This window comes from Paralichthys olivaceus, chromosome 1, assembly GCF_024713975.1.
Source record: "Paralichthys olivaceus isolate ysfri-2021 chromosome 1, ASM2471397v2, whole genome shotgun sequence".
In the NCBI taxonomy this organism is placed as follows: domain Eukaryota; kingdom Metazoa; phylum Chordata; class Actinopteri; order Pleuronectiformes; family Paralichthyidae; genus Paralichthys; species Paralichthys olivaceus.
Genome location: NC_091093.1, coordinates 4,565,001 through 4,583,702, shown reverse-complemented (window position 1 = coordinate 4,583,702; position 18,702 = coordinate 4,565,001). Strand labels below are relative to the sequence as shown.

General features: G+C 40.6%; 1 long non-coding RNA gene across 1 annotated transcript in view; it reads right to left on the bottom strand.

Moving 5' to 3' along the window:
• Positions 1-869: 869 nt before the first annotated feature.
• LOC138411342 (uncharacterized) overlaps positions 870-18,702 on the bottom strand; it is a 25,141-nt gene continuing 7,308 nt past the window's right edge. Inside the window, exon 3 of the long non-coding RNA XR_011243982.1 lies at positions 870-9,226. This is a non-coding gene — a long non-coding RNA (uncharacterized lncRNA). The remainder of the gene's footprint in view (positions 9,227-18,702) is intronic.

Below are 18,702 nucleotides of genomic sequence, written 5' to 3'. Positions count from 1 at the left end.
TGCAACCAATCTGGTTCCAAATTTAGCACATTACCACATATTAGAAAAACCAGTTTTACTTATTAGTATAGTATTTGGCGCTGTAGCATAATTCTAAATCAACTGATATTCGAACAATCTGGAAGGGGACTTATAAAAAACTGTAAGAAGTCAACTACATAAACCATCTTCTTTTCCTGCCACACACACGCAATGACACAAGCTAATACTACACTACATACACATGTACCACATCTGGCCGTACCACCACACACGTGACATGTATACTCACACACATGTACACACACAGACACACACAACGTTCCTCCACAGCAATGTTGGCCAATGGATAGAGTATCTGAACAAGAGCTGCAGCAGCGACACTGAAGCCCTCTTCTAGTTTCCCCTGAGTGTTCTACATTTATTCTTCCTTTATATATTATTCAAGTTCAAGTAATTAATTCAGGATATCAAATCAAGATGTAGGAAATCAATCAAGAGCCTTTTTCAATCTGCCTTTCATTAAGCTGAACCCCCGGTCCTGGCTGAGCCTGTAGCGGAGCTGGCCTGGACTTCTATAAAGACAGACTGAAACACTTACGTGGCATCCCGTCTGCTGGAGAGGATGACTGCTTCGCTTCGCACAGGCCATGCTGAAGTACTTAGGCTGCATCCGATTGGGTGGTTGGAATTATTTTTGTTTAGGGCTGATATAAAAATGAACCACATGGCAGACTGGGATCTAATGGCCCCAGTTTGATAATGACTTTGTTCACCATTTGTACATTCTGTAAACCCAGTGTTTTGTGGGGGGGGGGTCTCAATTGTTGTGTTCTGCTTGGTGGTTAAGAGTGATGGAGAAAAAACAATAACCCTCTGCTTTTGACGTCACTCAAATTTTATTGTATTAACAGAAAATGTTATTTCACAGCCAAGAAAAGGAATAAATGCAAAGCATGAAACATCCTCTATGAATAAACTCCAGCAAACAAAGAAGAGAATCTGATGCATTTGAGAAAGATGAAGCAGATTTTAGCCTGAGCAAAGATTAAGTAAGAACAGATGCTAATAGGAGAACAATCTCTATACGTACTGTATTATGGTCCTCTGCGTGCCCTGTCCTCTTCCTCTGTCTGCAGTCACAGCGGCCGCCGGCTTTATGGGAAACCCACTCGGAACCCGCTCGGCTCTGTGAGAATCAATAAACCTGGTCAAATGACACAGAGGGGCGAGATTAATCTCATCTACTTTTAGGCAGATACTTTAGCGACATTTGGCGCAGTGACGACTCTCCCATCTTGAGGCAGACGCAATAATGTTGTGGTAAAAACGTCAGTCAAAGAGCAGCGAACATGAGGGGGGAGGAGGGGGCGTTGTGGACAGGTAGTGTGTGTGTGTGTGTGTGTGATTGTGCAGGGCTGGTGGTTGGAGGGGGTAATTTATGGAAGGAAATGTATCTATATTCTCATAGAGCCACTGTGAAGCCGAGATCTCCATCGCGGTGATAATTTGCGGTTGTTAAAGTGACACAGTGTTGGTAGGCTGGTTGAGGCGAGGAATGTCGGGGCCAGACCTGACAATTAGAGCTCTGTATATCACACACACTCTCAAAGGAGGGATGGAAGAGAGAGGGCGGGAGAGGTCAGGACACACACACACACACACACAGACACACACACAAAAATGCATGCACATATGGGCTACATGCTCAGGGACACATTTAAACACACGCTCCCAAAGGCAGGCATGCACAGTGGTGGACATATTCTAAATACAAGCATATATGCACACTTTGGAGTGAGAGGTCAGATAATACCTGCTGCTGGTCGACATGCACACTGACACGTACACGAAGCAGATAACATATGGCTCTCATTTGCTAAAACTGAGGAAGCAACAGAGCAACAAAACACTTCTCAGGTAAGCGCATAATAGAAGTTAATTTAATTTCCCCTCGCTGCTCATTTCAAAGTCATGAGAGTAATGTAACTGATAGCTAAAAAAACCTTCACGTGCACATTTGTGCATTGTGCATTTGTATCAGGCTCGTCTGAATCATGTTTTACATCATTAACCATCACTTTCTCTGAGTCTGCCTCAGAGTAATATGATCTAATTGGGCAACAGAGGGACCGGTGCACTGTAAAGTATGAAATAAACAATTCGAAGTTCCGATGCAGGTAAAAATCCATTTCCATCCCCAATACACCCACAAAAACACGCACATGCTTAATGCACTTGCTTTATTTTCCCACTGAGACTTTTGGGTGCATCATCAGACAACCCAGGCCGGGGCGTAAAAAACAAGAGTCGATATGCGTCTGCGATTTGAGGGTGAATAATTGTTTTAATTAATGACCTGTGGGTATTAACTAGAGCCATCTGACGGACCTTTGAGGCTAACTCCGCAACTGAATCTATCCGGTATCGGGATCATCAGTCACACTCTCAAAACGGCATTAAAAGATTCTGTAGCTTCTGTTGCCGCACAAACACTTAATATGTATCTGTGCATGTGTGTGTGTGTTTGCCTACGTGAACTGTGTGGCTCCACACTTCTCTGTGGATGTGTGTGAATGTATTGCATTGTTTTCCACTCACGTCTGGTCCCAATCCTCTCCAACACACACACACAGACCTGTCCAAAGTGTCTGAGCTTATTCCATGTAAGATAGCTGGAGCCATTAGCTTCCTGTGACCTTTTCCACTCATTCTCCGCCGTCACATTCACATTCCGCCTGTGTGTGTTTGAACACAAAAAGTAAATAAATAAACGGCACGAATTTCCTCAAGTCCTTGCGCCAAATATAAGCGACGCCTCAAAAATAAACATAAGCACTCGTAGATGCGTTGAGGTATCCACTGTATGTGTGCAGTTAATTAAATGTTGGTGGAAGGTACATAGCCACACACAGACATGCAGGCACGTATTTGCAATAGATTCTCCTTTTCTTTTATTTGCCGTAATTGGAAAATAATTCAGGCAACGTCAGGAGGAATCGATAAAGAATTAATGAAAGGAGAGGGGGAGTCATTAAAAGCAATAAAGACGGAGAGGTTATGATGAAGATGGCATCATGGAGAGACACAGAGGAGACAGGGACTGCTGCTGCTGCTGCTGCTGCTGCTGCTGCGTGTGTGTGTGAAGAGATATTGCCCATGTTGCAAAATATGTTGCAATGTTTTCTAGTGTTTTGCTCTTAAAAATATGCAGGGAAAATCTAAATTAAACATAAATATTATCCATTTTCTCTCTTTAAAACTGCATTACAGAAGGAAATAAAAAAGAAACATTATAGGACAAAGTTTGGTTTGAAAGCAGCAGACCTTTTGGGATTTAATATTTTTAACATTTAATTCCGTCGGTTCATCTTATAATTTATAACATGAATGTAAGATGCCTTTTTGTCATTTTATGCTTTAATAAAAATGCGGTCCTGTTCTACCATTTCAACACTATGGCCAGTGTCACAGTCAATCATTCAGAAAGGTAATTATATGACACGACTTCGCTAAAATACCTACGGTCCCTTAATAGGATCTGAGCCATCAAGATCCAACCTTAAGCTTCCATCCTGGGCTCTACCACTCATCTGAGTGCCATAAAGCTGCCAGAGGAAACAATACTGCCTCTCTCCTCACCACTGAGGTTAATGGCAAATGGGGCTATGGCTGCCGGTGATATTGTTGGATAAATGATTATTGATTAGGTAAAGGTTGAGCTAATCATTAGGCTTCATCCATTTTACGGACTCTCTCCGTGACCTTTCTGGCCGGCCCTCTTGGATCACCAGGATTTCTCCATACGACGATTTGATCACCTCATGGGCACAGGGGAGGAGAAGAGAGAAAGGGGGGGGGGAAAGGGAGGAAAAGAGAAGGAAAGGCAGATTAGTGAACTCGAGGCTGTGGTGCAGCAGAGACGATGAGGACATGGGCGAGCTGAACGTGCATGTGATGCGAGGCTCGTACGGATGCTGAAGTCACCTCAAAATACTCTCTTAGTGTTTCATTTTATTCACACACTTTATTTTCTAATTCCTATTTATTTTTCACCCTCAAAATACAGACGCTCTCCTGGCTCGATGTTGGGGCTCATCTTGGATTTTAGGAAACACCTCTTAATTTCAAGATAAATCATGATTGTATAGGTAAAAACATTTGCAGGTCTTTAAATACCATCCATTAATTCCTTTTATTTATTTACTAAAACAATATTTCTTGGTATCACCTAATTTAAATAAATATATATGTGTATGCACATATGTGTATTTTTGTGTATACACACACACACACACACACACACACATATATATATTTATATATATATATATATACACAAAATATGCAGTTTAGGATTTGAAAAACAAAAACTGATATGTCAGTGAACATTTAAATCTCGTCAGCAGTGAACATTTTCATGTCCCTCACACATATTTTCTTTAAATTTTTCTTTGAATATAGGAGTTATTCTAAAAGCAGGAACAGTTCCTCCACTCATTCATGAGTTTCTAAATATTGTTTAATATGTTCCATAAAGAAAACCTACTAAGTCTAAATTCCAGTTGAAGCTAATGATTTTATCTGCAGCTTTTCAATCGCAGCGTTCTCAGGTTACAGCGTTTCACACGGAGCTGGGTGTATACTGTAGTCGAAGCATTAGATACACTATAGACAGAGTGAAAACACCCAGTGTGAAACATCCGCTCTGAAACCTTGACATGGTGACAAGGAAATGCCTCGCTCCTAACAGCTCTATTTATTGAATTGGAGCGAATATTCCTGGCAGCGGGACTTTAACCAAACCCAGACTGGAGCTCACATCTGCACCCAATCAGCACGGGAGAAAACCCCTCTGTTCCTTCTCCGTTCCATTTATTCACAAAGCCCGGCACTGGGAAACAGAATGTTTATTTGAAGTAATACTTTACTGGGAACTACTGGACGGCAATACGTTAGCATTTTCATTACTGCAAGCATAATCTGTTCTGGAGGATAATGAATTACCTGTTTTTCCTCCCTTTCTCTTTTTTTCTCTGCTACAATAACCGGAAAATAGTATGAATGTAAAACACATACAGTACATTATGCCCTCCCCCCCTATTTTTGGTGGAGCATATGTCTTTCACTTTGCTAAATTTGACATGAAGATGGTATAAAATGTAGCCCTGATTTTAGTAATACCTTCATGTGTTACATATTTGTTATTTTCTGTACTCTCCTTTCACAATTTATTTACGTCATAATCATCATATATGTGTGATTCATGGTGCGACAGTAACACATGAGTTAAACCATTGAAAAACATGGCTGCATTCCAGGGAAAGTGTAGTGATGTGTGTAAACTACAAAAGATATCACACACTTTTCATATCAAATATTCATTTTTATTGACTTTTTCCCCCAATTACATAAACACTACATGACACAGTAGTATTTCTTTTTTCTCTTCACGTCTAAGTTTCTTGTCGGTACAAGCTAGTGAGCTGCTTCACTTCATTGACTGACAGGCCCGCTGTCCAGCTTTGCCAAAATCATAGTTCTGTGCAGGACCGCGAACATCCAATCAGTAATGCCGCATGAAGAGGCATAAATTAGACTGCATACACAAACCCCATGCACACATGTTGCAGATGAGCATTAAAGTAAGATTGTGTGTATGCAGAATATGCACAAAGGCATGCACACACACACTGCGACAAAAACACATGCACACAAATAAAAAAGGAGCATCTGCACAACCAGCATGCAGCGCTGCACACATGACTGGTTGAGAAAATAACTTAAAAGACCTTACACAGTAAGTGTGGCGACTGAATCAACCACACACATGCAGTATACACACAACTCAAAGTGTGTGCTTATTGTATTGTATGTTTTAAATGGAGGATGAAGTTTTAAAATACAGAGGTTTTCACCCCTTCCTATCATGTAGTAGCAGTAGTAATCAAAATAAAAGACAACCTCACGCTCTAAATCAGCACAACTCTACCTCAGTTTTCAAAGAGGTCTAAAAGAAAATGTTTTCAGTCAGAATGTCCTTGAATAAGTCTGGAATCATAAGCCTCTCTGCTGAAGCAAAAAAGGGAGTGTGTTCATATTATATATAATGTTGTAATTATTACAAAATTACTATTTTAATACATACACAGCCATGTTAAAAATCTAAAAAAGATTTTAACAAAAGAAAAAAAAAAATTATATTGCTGTTCCACTTGTCTTTTGTCTCTTATTTCTATTCAAAGTGCTCTACAGTAAGGATCAGTTCACTCATTTAACTAGAAACCTGCACTGAGGTTGGCCTTAACAAAACAATACATTGAGTTCTTACCAACACTGACTTAGGGTGTGAAACTCTCCAAATTTATAGAATATAAATGAAGAGCCTTTTCTCCCTTTAGACTATGAACAATTTAATAAATAATTGAATAAACCTGCACTAAATGTAAATTCACATTTTTTGCCATGCCAGTGGGACGCCTCTGCAGATGACTGCACTGTTGATCCATTGCTTTATATTTCTTTTTGGTTGATTGGCAATGAAATTTTGTAAGAAGTTGATGGTCCCTTGTGGGTAAATTCTACTTATTTTGTTGAACCCCCAGCATCACCATAATATGGTTATTGTATAGCATGAGTATGAATTCTGATGATCCCCTTATATCTAATCTAGTTTCAACAGCAGGTGAGAGTTTTTAAGCCACTCTGTTACATAGATTAATATCTTAATGATTCCTGGATAATAAAGACATTATGGATCCCCTTACTTTTCCTCGGGAGCTTCTATGAGGGTGACATTTGTGATGATGTGTAAAATATGGCAACAGACATTGGATGGATTCATTCATGAGCCCTGTTGGATGCGATGTAATAGCAAGTGTTAGTAACTTAGCATATAGAGATTATGAAGTTAGTTCACATTATACATCACAGAGTGTTAGCTCTGTCGTTAGGCTGGTTACCATTTCAGCATTAAGTACAGCTCAATGTCTATATGAAGATAGATCACATGACAATTCTGCAAAAACAAAGCCAAAAGTCTTGATCTCCCTCAGCTGGCTGACTGCAGTATGGGTCATGAACCTACCTCCTCCATGTTAGCAGATGAGACCAAACTAAAAAGTGGAAGCACACGTCAAACAAGTTTTGCCAAAAGATGGTTTCTGTCATTTTAGGTTGTTTAAACCCCACTTATGTAAATTCCAGCATTCATGTTTCATATTAATTAGCTCTTTTATTAGTTATTTGATGCTTTAAAATGGGCTGACTGACTTGGGATCAGCTATCTGCAGAACTTCATTACATTCCTCATTACGATGGCACAGACTCTGTCTTCAAATGACCTCCCTAGTGCAAGATAGCTGTGCTCATACACAGAATATTTTTATTTAATTTTTGTACACTTGGAGCAAAAGAGACCTGTCATCTATTTTTATATTCACTCACTGGTACAGCCTAGCATAGCTATACACTTAAAAGGGTCTGTCCCAATTCATCCCTTGGCCCTACCCCTTCTTTTTGTGCATGGCCTTGATGGGGCGGCCACCTAGCCCTTCAAACAACCCTTCAAGTGTATTGAGGAAACCCAAGAAGGGGTAGACGGAAATTCCCAAGTGCTTTACAAATGGGAATGCTCATAAATATCTGCATGAAATCTTGTAAAATAACCATGAAAATGTGTTTGAATTCAGCTGAATATCTTATTTTAATCCAGTAGCAAATGAAGATATAATTAAATCATTGTGACGAGAGTTTCAGGAAAACAGCTATTCACTTCCCCACTCTTGTTATAACGTTTTTACTGCAGGGCTTTACTGTAGTCGATATTGTTTGTCACTGTAATAACATTTGTTGGCTGCTGATGACGTAGCGAGTGGTGCCCCAAATTCTAGGGGAAGATTTTCTAGCCCTCCCCCTGTGGCTCTGTTGGCAGGGGACACTCCCAGCAAAGTGCACTTCATATCTACGGGTAGGGCCAAGGGAGAGGAATTGGGACAGGGCCTCAGTCTTGTTAATAAAACAAAGTCAGCTGGAACCTAATCCTAAAGTATCAAAATCCCAATAACAAAGTTACGTTTCATTTGGTCATATGTTAGATTCATTGCCCTCCTCCAAGCAGCTGAGCTGGCACGCTGTTGAAAGTACTTTGCTTCGTACTGAGACTTGCTGATGATTCCAAGATAAAGCGATGTGATCTCATACTATATTGGAATATATCTCTTCAGGCTACTTCTAAGGTGAAAGCCAATTCGTCTGCACTTCTTGTCACATGGTCCTCCTCTCTGCCAAGAAATCCTTCACATTCTGCTCGCCATCTGAATATCGCCACTCTCTCCTTCCCTTGTCCTCTGTCCTGTATTCATTTCTCTCCCTCTTTTCCCCCCTTCCTTCTTTTCTTCACCTCTTCTACCCCTGCCGTCTTTCATTTAAATATTTCATCTAGTTGTCTTGCGGCTTCTGCGGCATGCCAAGTGTCATCTAGATCCCAGGGCCCGACACGAAAGGGGAGCGCTGAAGTCATTTTCAGAGGCTAGTATGTTAGTGTCTGTGTGTGTGTGTGTGTAACAGAGAGAGAGAAAAAGGAAAAGGGGTGGGATGAGAAGGAGAAGCAGCTTGGCCGGGGTCTTAGACGTCGGGTGGTGATAAGACGTGAAAAGGTGGAGAAGACATGGGAGTGATAACTAATGTACTTCCTGTGTACTTCCTCTTCTCTCCTGTCAACCCCCCCTGCCAACAAACCCCTTTCTCCTTCAGCCTAAAAGATATAACTGATGTGTGATGCATTGTGTGTGCGTGTGATTCTTGGGTGAGTTGACGTGTGATGTGAAGGAGTTGGTCTGTGCGTGAATGTGAAGATGTACATTTATGTGTCTGTCGGACAAACTGATGGCTGATGTGGAGAGGTGTGTGAGTATGTGTGTGTGTGAGAGAGAGAGAGAGGCAGAGACTAACTGATGGTTAATGTGAAAGTAAAGTAATGAGGAATGACATGGACAGGGAGAACAAGGACATGAGAGATGAGTGAAACTTCGACTTAGCTGAGAGTGATGTGTACACTCCCTTCATGACTGCGTTTTTTTTTGCACCTAAGTGTTTGTGTGTGTGTGTGTCTGTGTGTGTGTGTGTGTGTGTGTGTGTGTGTGTGTGTGTGTGCACACAGTCCCTCATACCCAGACAGCTTATTGGTTCCATTTGAGGTCAAATGCACCAGATCGCAGCCAATGATCTTTCAAATCTCTGCACCAACCTGCAGAACAAAGAATAAAAAGCAGAGAGCAAGAGATGAGACATTACCACGAACTCCTAATCTGAGTTGTCCTTTTGTCCTCGCTGTAACACCAACTCCTGTTGTAGTTTCGAGCATAGCTGTGAAAACACAATGACAAACACGGTTTGGCTTTTAACACATTTCTCCCTGCGTTGTCTCATAGCTCGGCCCCCCGTGACATGCACCGCCTCCAACTACAACACTATAAACCCTGGTATAATACGTTAGGATCGAGTGTACATCCCATATTTTCAGTGTGAGTGTAAATGAAAGTCATGCTTCTGTCGCTGCTGCGTAGGTTGATGGTCTGAGCTTGCCTGCGCTTGCCTTGTTTTATAAATAGAGAAAAGATGATATGAAGGAAGAGATTATTTATTATTGGTTTAAATGCGTAACCATGGTGTCCACTTGGCGACATTTACTAATACAATGTGTGTGTGACCAACCTGAGTATAGTAAAATAATGTGACATGTGCAAAACAATTATCTATATGCTGTTAGTCTGCAAAAAAATACTCTTTTGCTGTGAAAACTATTTATCAGGATATAGCAAAAAATTTTAAATGACACATTCAGTTTTTGCTTAAATGCTTAACAAAAACTTCTGCTTTGCAAATATTATCCACAACATAATACATTTTCACATTATTGCTTTCTGGAACTAAGATAATAAAATGGGTATCGCTGGTGTTTTGTTATGTATACTCTGTGTGTCAGTGCCTTAACAGCAAATATTCGGACCTGCCGGTCACTCACAGATACAGTTTGGTATCTGTATAGTGATGAACAGGGTTTTCAGATGACTCCACTGGTAAATTATTTGTGGCAGTGCTACATGCTCAGGGAAACCATCTACTGACTCCAGTGTCAGTTTTCCCTTGGCAACACTAAAAGCGTTGAGCTCTGACATTTCCATAGCCGAGCCGAGCCGAGGCAGAACACAGATTCTGCCGTCATGAGTTTAGTTACCTGAAACCAAGCAACTGCTGCCACCATTGTTCATCTACACAGATGGAGAAATTAACATTACTTTGAAAAATAAATATTTTATGTATTTGCCAAAAAGGCAATAGTTTCTGTTATCACAATCAGAATTATGATGATTATTGTTTTTATTTCTAGGCAACTCAAAAGAATTCATTACAAGAGATGGTAAGTTGTTGAAAAATGTCTGATCGCGTTGATATTGGCGATCATTGGAAAGAACGAGAGAAAGAGAGAAAGCAAAAACAATATCAGAAACAACAGTATCACAGCTCAATAACTAATATGTCACTTCATCCAAGAACATTAAGCTGACTTCATTAGGATACATTCTGTATTAGGATGATTCGTCAGCTGTGTGATAATGCCTAAGGCTTTAAGTGTGCATTCATCAGAATGGGCATGTTGGTCTAATATTAATGAAAATAATTTAAAGTGCTACAAATACTAGCTTTTTATATTTATTTACAGTTTATTTACGCAAACCAGGCTACCAGGTAAAGTGCTCTCCATGCACCTCGGTCATTTAAGTTCATCTAGAGATAACGCCAAGTCTTTTTTTTCTCCTGCAACCGATCGATTGGATGAAGAGTAGATACAATTTCAGTTGAGTGGGATTTTCTTTGATTGACTATTGCCCTAGAAGAAAATAGGAGTCATTAGATTGAAGGAAATAGGGAAATAACCACTTTCTTACCATTCATTGAGTAAATATAATCCCCTATACCCCTCAGGATGAAGAATCTAAATGATCATGAAGACACGTGTGTTGAAAGAAGCCATTAGAAGAATTGTGGCCATAAAGGGTTACACATGGTCAGCAACAAAACGGAGATAGACTGAGACATTGAGATAATGATTGACTTGTGATAAGGGGCACAAAGTGTGCCAAGAATGCATTACTCACACCATTACACCACCAGCAGCAGCCTGAACTGCTGACACAAGGCAGGCTGGGTACATGGATTCATGCTATTGATGCAGGTGTACAGGTGTTCTGAATAAAGTGCTCGGTGAGTGAATATTACAGTGAAATACTTCCTTGAATCCTGTACACTTAAATGTAGAGGTTGTTGACGTTCTAGGACATTTACTGTTTGTGTAGGACAAAAAACTCAAGAGCTGGTATAGAGCCTACATGAACATGCTCTCTCTCTCTCTCTCTCTCTCTCACACACACACACACACACACACACACACACAGTAACTGACCCATGTGTTTCTGTGTGTATAAGGTTTCTGTTCCGCTTGCCAGGCTGCTCACTGACCCCCCACATGTGTGTTTGACCTTTCAACTCTGGCTTCCCCCTCTGGGGAAGAGCCCTGCTCTCTGATGCACCTTTGAACATCCGCAAACACACACACACACACACACACACACACACACAGAGATCCATCCTTTGAGTGTGTGGATTTAGTCTTGCAGGGCTGACTCTGGTCAGGCTTGTGGTCATCCACAGTAACAGATAAAAGGATATATCACTTCCTCAATCCCTAAAACCACAAGTGTGGGCTGTTGGACACAGACATATACACAGACAAACGCACACACACACACACACCAAGCGCACAGAGTCCCTGAGTCCCCAGCTTAGCACTTGATCCTCTCTCTGGGAGGTTGACACTACAGAGAGAAAGCCTTCACAAACTCCTTTGGACTACACACACACACACACACACACACACCAACACACACACATACGACTGTTCACAGAACACACAGTATACCCCAATGAGAGTCCAAAGCTTCAGATGCCTGCTCATGGTGATCTGCTGGTCAGCATCTGTTCACTGCTGAGGACGCTGCTTCCTATTTCCTCAACCATCAGTCATCACGAGCACTGATGAAAATCCCTATCTCAGTATTTGAGGTGCAGGGGACACATTGAGAAAATCATGCCAGTAAACAATCCTCTGTGTCACTGAATATCCTAAAGCTAGGACTACGCACTCTCTACAGAAGTGGAAAATCATTTGAGCATATTGACCTCTCCTCTTGCATCCCCCGAGGTACAGGGCAGATTGCAGGCCGTTTCAGCCCCGCAGTGAAGCACTAATTCAGATCGGCGTGAAGCAGACGTAGCTCCAACATGAATGTCAAGTCAGCTTGCATCTTCACTGGGCCCAGGGGCATCTGGGCCGACCGCCAGTTTGTAAAGGAGAACCTGTGGCAAGTGCACCCCAGGGTGCCTGCATTTAACACAGTATACTATCTACTCTGGATGCAGAGCTGTGGACGAGCATATGTACGTATGTTGGTTGAACATGAGGTCAATGAGTCGAAAGTTCAAGTGCGTGAAATGCTAATGTTTATTTGATCTAGGAGATATTTCCCTAGTGGCTTTCGTGAATGCAGGATAGACAGGATTTTATATCTGACGATAACTCAACTCAAATATATTTCATTATTGTCCTGTTGAAAGGAAACAAATCTGCTAGATAGTAAAAAGACAAAGAGAGATCTGATAATCTGACAAGACCTGTGACACTGTTTCACAAAGAAGTTGGTCAACTTTTCAAGTAAAGGCATGGACCGCTCAGTGTTAAAGCTAATTTGCACACAGACTATTTTGAGTGGATTTAATTAATTTCAGTGCAGCAGTGTCTCTGACTACCTGCACACACTCTGCACGTAGGCGGACTGGGGACGGGGGAAAGACAGGGAGTTGAAGGGCCCGAAAAGTGAGAAGAACAGTTGCTGGTTCTCTGTTGGACAGGTAATTATTAGGTTTGTTTTGTTTTAGGGGACATTTAAGGTAGCCAGTGTAGCTAGCGTTCCGTAGTATCCCCCGAAGCTGAATCTGTGTTGTAGGTGTAAGCTATTCGTCTTTTGCTATTGTCTGCATGGTAGTGTGGTGTTGTTTGATGAGAAGATTCATCATGTTGATGAGATCATGGCAAACGTTACCCTTAAGACTTACACACTAACACAGTAACAAATCATTGAAACAACTGTTAAAGGTGCAAATAATTCTTAATGTTGCTAACTCTAAAATAACTGAAATTGCTGACTATATAATGACTAAATTTAACCAGTTTAAAATATGGACTAAAACCTATTGGCCTCAATAGCTATAACATTGAAAACACTTGAATATAAACATTAATTTCACTGTTCTGCCAAAGTTGAAGTGTTCATTCTTTGACAGGAATGTGGGTGTCTTTGAAACATGCTAATTACTGTCAGATGCTGTGTGATATTCTTTCTAAAGGACAGTCACAGCCAAATCTATCAGGAGAGAAGCCGTTACATTTTGTTGCGGATCCGGACCAGAAGGTGGATCCAGGATTATGTTTTCACCTTCTGTGTCATTGCGAGCATTTTCAACATTTTCCATGATTGAGAATAATTCATGGATCTTGAAAAGACCAGAAGGGGAAAGATGATAGATACAAAATAAGTCAAACCTACATTGTCTGCACCCTGCTGGAAAAAAAGGACTGTGGGAGAACATCTCTCACAAGGTCCTCTCATCATCGCCCTATAGACCCCAGGTCTGTCTCTTTGACCAAATGAAGTGCTTGATTGGGCAATGCTAACAAACAATGCTATAATCAAGGAGCAACGCATTGTAATTTGTGTCCAACATAAAATTTCCATTTATCAATGGACGAGTGATCGTATCAGAAAACAATCAACAGGTAGTTAGAACCGTTAATCTTGTTGGTGTTTGAAACTTCAGCTGATATCTAATGTTGCATGCTACCAGTTACATACTCTTAGGGATGATGACAAAGATGCAGTCTGCTCCTCTCCCTAATACTTTCTCTAATGGACTCGTCCCTCTGCTGTTTTCAGGCCGACCACATTCATATATTTTGTAGGAGTGGCTTTAGTTGAGGCCTAAAGGAAGGGGGCTGGAACTTACTTATTACTTGCTGGTTCCACCAAAATTGCCGAACCCCTGCTTTAACATCAAACAGATCAACATCACCTGAATCAACTGCTTCCCTCAAACATGACGGGAACTTGCATGATTTTCACTGCAGGATCATTTGTGTTTACTCATTGTAGTCGCGCAAACAAATGCGAACAAACACAACCCCCAAATATTTGCCTGTTCTCTGCAAAAGAGGAGAATTGGACTGCTGGCTGAAGAGACTACAATAGCTGGGTTTTACCTGCTGTGGAGAACCCAGAGAATCCAGTCACATGCAGGTCCACAAGATCTATTCAAAGGCACACCGTCTTCTCCTGGTGCTGCGTCTGGATGACTGTCGTTTCCAGCCCTACCTGAGGGTGATCAGTGGCCAGTGTGATGACCTGCTAGTCTGGGTCAGTACCAGGAGCTGAGTCCAGTGAGTTTCGCTCTCATCGCTGATTTGCTTTCGCTGCATCGCATCATGCAAATGTTTTCGCTCAAGTGCAAATAATTCAACTTCAGTGGTCGATGCAAAAATGCAAATGTTGTGAGTTTTGTGTTGCACCATTCACTTCCTTAGCGAGAGACGTGAATGTAATGTTGATTGTGTACATATGTCATCCTGTGAAATATTTGCAAATGTACTTGTGAAGACCTAGTAATTGTCTTGTTATAACCTTTGTCTACCATTAGAAGTTATTTCAACTATTGAACCTAAACCTCACAAATACACACTGCCTGCCCTCACAATGCATACAACCTACACACACACATGCACACACACACACACACACATCCTGCACTTGTGTTCTCAAAATGAAACAGGACAACTTCAAATATCCCTTGTGTCCCATCAGAGTGTCTCATAAGCTGACAGCATCAGCATTGTCACAGAGGACAAATGTGTGCACATTTTGCCTCTCTCTTCCTCTACTTCACCTGACTCTGTATCCCTCAACCATTCAACTCATCTGTCTCTCCTTCCATTTAGCAGTTATCCTATACAGAGTATTGGGGGGGTGGGTAGCGTATCAGCAGGGAGAATGTCATACAAAGATAAACACTGTAGCTGAAGTGGCTGACGTGACAAGAGTATCGGAACTTGATTTGTATCCACTGGAGCTCTCAGTGTGGAGTGGCTTCCACACACTCACTATACATCGTGAAATATATAAAGCATTTGACTCCCGAGTGTTTTTCTGAAAACTAGTGCTACGTTTGTTTATAGCCAGCAGTATCATACTTGCTGTACTGTTATCATAGTGAGGCTGCTAGTAAAGAGCTAATAAGGGGCCGATAAACTTTCACCCGATCCATCACAATCTCTCGAAAAAGAAAGATTGATTTGTAATTCTCAAATATTATCTACTGATACCTTTCTTTTTTTTTAATGTGGGACTGTGACTGTAGCCAATAAATAACCTTAGTTTGACAAGATAACTTAGTGTTATAGCTTATAAAGAAAAATAGGTCCTTTGGTCTTCATGGGCTTGAGGCCATATTGTTCAATACAGTTCAGGGTGTGCTATAAAAAAATAGAGTTAATACATTTTTGTCACTTCAGACTTTGTCATTTCTAATAGCAATGAAAACATTGTTGGCTACTCAAAAGTATTTCTTGAGCTCTCAGAATGCAGCCACGTTGCAGAAGTTAAATCCAAGGGCCCAAATATATTGATGCTCAGACAAAAATACAGGCTGACAACAACCCAGGTTAATCATATTGATTTGGAAGAGAAAACAAAGGCAACTGGTTGTAACCCAAATTGCCGGCTATAAACAACCAACGTAGCTTACAGCCCTACTAGTTAAACTTTGACCTGCCTCCCAGTGTGGTGCACATTTTTGTGGCCTGAAAGGTGCACAAAAACCCATAAAACCTGTAAGTCACATTTATTTAGAGAGCCAGAGCTGTGTGAAGAGAAGCAGCATAACACTTGAATTCCCCAGCACAGATAACTGTTGGACTCAATGTCTCATAAGAGGACCATGCTTTCCTTTGTCACTTTGAAGGTAATATAGTTTTATATGATAGTCTGCTCAGACTGGATGTTCACGTGTCAGCAAAATTTTCTTTTAATGTTCCAAGATGTAAAATATCATCTTTAAATAATTCACACAAACACACACAGATGTGCACATTTGCGAACACACACACACACACACACACACGTACAGATCTATGTGCACACAGTTAAACCACTAAACTGTGTGAAAATAAAATCAGCAGAGAGGATCTAGTATCAGCCAGATGATGTGTTTCTGTTTTTACTACTAACTCAACTATTACGCAGCTGATCAAAACTATTTCTAACTGAGCTGATGAGACTATAGATTGCTGGGAACATAAAATATGGGAAGCAACTATAAATAATACATTTTGAGAGCAATTAGTAATTTAGGGACAAAAGTGAAAATAAAGTAAATCATTGTAATCACTGTATCAGGAGGTAAAATAGAAAGTGATTGCTCTTACATGATCAATGTGATATCTGCAGGCGGGTGTAGCACTGGATGTACTTTTCACAGTAATTTTGGCTGCAGGTAAATACACTAAAGATGCCAGTAAAACTTCTGATTTCATTTTTTAAATAAACAACTTCATTCTTCAGACGCATTTCCTTTGTGCATCATCTCACTTTCTCTTTTCATTTGCTTGTAATGATGTTCTCTCTCTTTCTCTCTCTCTCTCTCCCTCTACTGTCTTCCTGTCTTCCTGAAAGTGATTTGTGTGTCTAAAAGAGGCGGGAGGGGTGGTTGGGAGAGGCCCCATCATCCTCACGCTGAACATAATTAATAAAAGCAGCCCGTTCCAATTTAAGAGGCTGATTAATGCAACAGATACATCACAGCATGGAGTGGACCATCTCTCTCTCTCTTTCTCTCTCCCTCTGTTCATGAAAGGGTAGAGACAGAGCATGGCATTATTAGGTTATGACAGAAAGTGCTCCTAATGAATCTCTCTGTTTTTTATTTATGTATTTTTTGTTTCTCAAGGCCAAAGTCTTTCAGTTGCAATTGTAAAAAATGAAACTAGCTCTTCATGTTGATGATACACTCATTGACTGCCAGGCTGTTGACCTTGTAACAGCCAATGACGGTATTCACATCTGCTGTCAAATGAAATGAAACATATATTTTATTTAAAACTGTGTTTTGTTGTTGTTTTATCCTAGTCCTCTAGAAAAAACAAAAGAACCTTTTATTTCCAAGTGTGACGACCAATGTGTCGAAAATAAATATTTACCATCAATGTTGCCAGGAAGAACAAATGACAATAATGAAATGTTAAATACAGTATGTGTGTCAGTTTTTGACATTTTTGAAACACAGTAAAAAACAAATTGAAATCTTTGATGTAACTTATCATCTAAAATGAAAATCAGAAACTGCCATAACAAAAATCAGAATCTCAATCATCACTTTTGCATGAATCTGACAAACTTTTGCACAACATATTTTTGTAATAATAATCCTTCTCATAATCTACAGACAAAATGTTGCTTTATTTAGCTTACTCCATTTGAATTCCATTAAATGATTTAACACTTGAAATACCTGCTCTGTACTTCAAGGATTTGGCTTGTTTTGTTCTGCTTTTTGCCTTAATCGTTGCCTGTTTAGCTGATACCTGATGTGGCTCATTCTTCTGTGCTGTAGATCTTTACTCTTTTTCATCCAAAATCCCACAGAAGAATTTTTATCTGCTCGTTTTAAACTAAATGAAACGCCACATGTTTATCTTTGAATAAACTGCACCTTCAATAGAAATCAGAGGACTTGGACAACTTTTGGTCTTGATTTCTTTAGAATAATACAAATGCAAAACATCGTCAGGTTCATTCTTCCATCTGCATCTGAACGCAAGCTAATTTATTTTCTTTGTGTTGTACTATCAAGTGAATTTCACTGTTTAATTGATGTGTAGCGGAGGGTTGTTCCTATATTGCTACTGCTTACAACTGCTGTTACTCGGCCAGAAATAATGAGGAATGAACAGGGCTGTGCCCTAATTTTGCCTGCACACTTTGGATCTGTGTTTTTAAAACATTCTTGTGTTTCTGATATTTCTCATTTTTTTGTGTGCTTCAACTAAACAAGATAGAGAGAAACAGGTAAGCTGTATTTAGTTTTTCTTTTTTTTACCTAAAGAGGAACTCCCCGCGGGCTCTCAGTCGAGCCCAGGTGGTCCCTCAACTTGACTTTAAGAAACCACTGTTTTCGAGCAGTGAAACCAATGAAGTACGGTAATGGAGTGTAGTGGCCTGAAGTGTAGCTATGAAATCTTCCCTAATGACTCTAGCACATGTGTGTCTGGCTTTCAGCTCTCTCATTAACGTCACTGGACACTGTATACTCCATTGCTGTATGTGTGTGTGTGTGTGTGTGTGTGTGTGTGTGTGTGTGTGTGTGGGTGGGTGGGTGGGTGGATGGGTGGGTGGGTGAGAGGGAGAGAGAGAGTTTGCCAATATGGCAAGGGTTACAGTGCCTTGGTGATCTCATCTCAAGTTTGCTCACCCTGTGGCTGTGTGTACGTGTCCATGTTTGTGTTTACGTGCACACACATACGTACAGTACTTACTGCGTACAACATGTAGAACAGTCTAC